We start from the raw sequence: 4,406 nt of genomic DNA, 5'->3' as shown, positions 1-4,406 counted from the left end.
ATGGTTACTTCACACCTTGTTTTGTGATTCTCGGCATCCCAGTCACAAAACCTGAAGGGCACACTCGAGATTGAAACATGCCATTGAAAAGTTCAATGAATCTCAAAAGATCTAGGAGTTTCAAATCCAATTAAAAACCTAATTACATTATTTGGTTTTTCATGGTGGAAATGGGTAAATCGTCATTTACCTACCTTCAACTATTTTATAACTCGGATTACGGCATCCCTCTTCCAAGTTATAAAATATTGTGTTGGGTCCTAGCCTTAATATCTCATATTGGGTGTTATATTAAGGACTTAAATCAACTATCTTGAATATCTCCCAAAAGATGTCTACTTCAGACATCTATGATCTTCCCACATCTCTTGAAACTTCACTTCCTTCTCCTCCTCCAATTATTCTCCCTAACCCACAAGTTCTTGAAAAATTTAAGGTCACTCAAGCCCTATTGGCAAGCAAGGTCTATGTGTGATCACATCTTGGAGATGAAGTCACATATTGACAAGCCGGGAGAGTTGGGTGTCAAAGTCTTGAGAAAGTTGGATGCTCAATCACTTTCTAAGTCACATAGTAAGTTCCTTATGAACTACCATGTAAAGGACTATGACATGACCCAGAATGATCTTATCTATTTTCTTTGGGGTGCTTAATCAGCAATGATTTGGAGCACTGGCAGAGCAAATCTGATTAGGAGATCAACTTCTCAATGGACATTGACAATGGTAACGTTGGATACCCAAAAAAAGCATTCTCTTCCCAATGGAAAGGGATTGGCCATAGTCAACCCGATTGACCAAATGGTAAAGAGAAAGGCTAAGTCTGAGATAGTCCCATTACCAAAGAGTCCATATGTTTATCTTGCCAAAGGAAGGGGCATTGATTGCGAAGCTGCCTATTTACCTGAAAGATCATAAGGTTGATCAAGTCAAGAAGTTTGACTCTACTTTAGGTAAAAGTCCACTATCTAACTCTGTTAAGTTTCTATTTTGAGATTCTTATTACATGATGTGACTGGGTCACATGTTGATGTTTTAAGAATCAAAGAAAAGTGAAAAAACTTAAAGGAAGTATATGTTGATTCTGATCGCGAAGATGGATTTCAATCGCATGGTTCAGTGATCAGAATTTTTGAAGCTGTTACTTAGGAGTTATGATATATTGCTTAGGAATAGATAACAACAAGTTTTTCATATGCATTTGCACTGTAAGGATAAGTTTTTTCCGCAATGTTTTGAAATAAAATAAAATGTTTTAATTTTATATTTATTTTAAAATATCCTTACAAGTGGCATTTGTGAAAAATGGTTGTTTATATGATTCCATTAATAGCAATATTTAGAAAAAAAATGGACTTGATTCTTTCGTTTGTGGTAGTGTCATAATTTACCAAATAAGGAAAGATTCTCATTCCCAAGGCTTCAGTTGGATAGAAACTTGGAATCATGCAAGTTGAATAGTATGATGAATGTGAACTTTCAAGCATTGGAAAATTAAGACTTGTTCACATGGATGTGTGAATCAAGTAAAGGACTAAAGGGATCGAGTACACATTCTTGTTCACTGGTCAAGTCCACCACAAAGATCGATAAGACTATTCGTCATGATTTACTAAAGTTTAGTAAATATGGTTATACTTACAAGATTAAGTATAATTCTGAAACATTGGAAAAGTCTCAATGTATGGCAGAATGAATGAGAAGAATCAAATTAGGCAGAAAGATAAAAGTTTTCTCAAATCTGAAAAGATGGGAGAGTACTTTAGTATCATGTTTGTGATCATCTTAATGATTTAGAAATCATATCACAATTAGTCCTCTAAAGGTCGCAATTAGTCCTCTTGTACATTTGAAGTTGGTAAGTTGTGATGTTTTGGATTAAACAAAGACCAACTAAGGCCAATTGTGTGAAGTGTTTGTCTTGATATAGAATCCGCACTATCCCTTGAATATTTGACAAGAGAGTCTTATATGTCAAGAGGACAGTGGGAGTCTTAAAGGTCTTGAAAGTCTCAAGAACTAATCAAGAGTAAAACCTGGGGTTCTTCACTAGCACACGACTTGAGGTTTATAACCTATTGTGTTGACATACTTCTATTTCTGTGCCCATTCCAGTTAAAGTTGGTTTTGCATATGAGTTCTTAGAGTTCTCAGTTGGTTTCATAACAACTTGGAAGCAATGGCAGGCCTTGTACTGCCAGGTGGCAAGAAGTTAAGATTGAGTTCCGTCCATATGTGTTTGGATTTGTCATTATCCTTGTCTTGTGACTATGGTTTTGACGATTCACATGGATAAGAACACATACACCATAAAATCTAAGGATCATAAGGTTTCTCTTCGATTCATGAAAATGATGGTGAGGAAACACTTCCACCAAGTAGATTTGAAGCAGATGGCAAAAGGTCTAAACAATTGAGACTATGATTACGACATCCCTTTTCATAGTTCTGAAATTGTTTAGACACACATGCATGCTATCTAAGGAAAGGTGTATGATTTTGATAAAGTTTTATCAAAGCATCTCGTATCAGAAATCTGAACTTTGGTAAGAAAGTCAATAAAGTATTGATTTCTAGAAGTCCAGCTGATTTCTAAGTACATGTCAAAGCTAGTGGGATCATAAGTGTTATGGTAATAATCATCATGTTAGTGGGAGCATGATAATTATTGTTAGTGTTGCAAGTTAGCAATGTTAATTATAGAAAACAAAAGTTTCAATTCGTGAGGCTGCGGGGATTGAAAAACTTTTTTTGCTATAATTAAGGGAGAGGATATAGTTCATTTCAGTTCTAAAGGCTTAGATTGAGACCTTAATCATCTTTAGTCAAGAATATATATATGAATTTCATGTTGGATTGGTTCAACTTAAGGAAATTCTATATATTGCGTTCTCAAAATTCGATTATGATTACGACATCCCTCTTCATAGTCAAAATTTGAAAACATGGCAAATAAAAAAATATTGTAGCAAAAGACTGGTCTAGAATCATGTCTTTATGTGAGACATCATGAATCGTGTACCATTTGCCTTGGGTACAGGATCGATTGCATGTGCTATAATATTTGTCATTTCTAAATTTTCCCAAATGCCCAGAGGCATTAAGAAGGGAAAAGGTCTAGAATTGGATATGACTAAAATGATTAAGCAATTGTCGAGGACAATCAGATGTTTTCCAAAGATTGGTTGCTCAGTGACAGTTGGAAGTATAGTGCTAATTTTGGAAGGACCATATTGACATATTCTGAAAAGAGGCATCTCTTATTCAGAAGTGATAGTCAAAATGAGAATATGGAGTTGTCTCCATAGGTGGAAGTTATCCGTGTAAGATTAGAAAACTTAATGCAAGAAGCATGTCCAAAGCAATGTACTTTGAATATGAGACTTAGTTTCCATGGAGTTGATCTCCATTGGAATACCTTATAATGACTGTTGACAAGTCTTTGTGACTTTGTACATATTCATTACAGGAGGGTCAGTGCATATAAGTTTAAAATCTAAACAGATTTCGATAAATGATAGGAATTTGAAATTCTCACATTTTTCGATAAGGATTTGGGAGTGTGAAATTAGAATCATTGAAATTATGTTTAATTGGTTTATTTCACAAAGTAAGGATCATAGACAAACATAAAGTGCATACTTGGTGTATGGCAAAGCTATTGTTTAAGAAAAACATAGTGTACATGCTTGGAGCATGGGACAACTAGTGTTTTTAATTCAAGTATAGAGTTGATAAAACCGAAATAATGAATAATGAGTAATCAGTATGGTGATAAATAAAAGTGTTTATTTATATTCATAGGGTTTGATACCATATTTGATTCATTTATTCTTGTGTTTCACTTTGCATGTTTTGACTTCCAGAATAACTAAGTCGCTCTTCCTGAATGATTAAGTTATTCAAACCATCCACAGTTGGTCATATGTTGGAAGTAGATATGAATCAAGACTGTCATAGGTTGGTTTGTAGAGGTCCAAGTTGGTGGACAAAGTGGTGCTACAACACTCATGAGTGCTCATAAGTTCTGAGTATTGGATTCAACCCGCGCTCATTTGAATCACTTCATGGATTTTATCACGAGTGATCATGAGACGATAATATCTTATATTCTTCAAACCTAGAGATATGAGTTGTTACTATGAGTTGGTTGTACATTGATTGCACGAAAACGCATTCGGTAACTCGATGTTATAAAACGTGCCTTTGTGTATGATTCAACAAGTAGTAGAACAAGCCATATGAGTCGAAGTTTATCCATTCCTTTTACCTTCGGGATAAAAGCGATATATGTGGGCCCCTCGATGATTTAAAGATGATACATGTGAGTGCTTGGCCAAGCCAGGACTAATTTGATTTGTTCAATCAGTCAGTCATCATGAATCGGAAATCGGGAAACAACAAATG

The sequence above is a fragment of the Lactuca virosa genome, chromosome 6, assembly GCF_052849685.1.
Source record: "Lactuca virosa cultivar CGN04683 chromosome 6, Lactuca_virosa_CGN04683_v6, whole genome shotgun sequence".
Lineage (NCBI taxonomy): Eukaryota > Viridiplantae > Streptophyta > Magnoliopsida > Asterales > Asteraceae > Lactuca > Lactuca virosa.
This window is presented reverse-complemented; position numbering follows the sequence as displayed.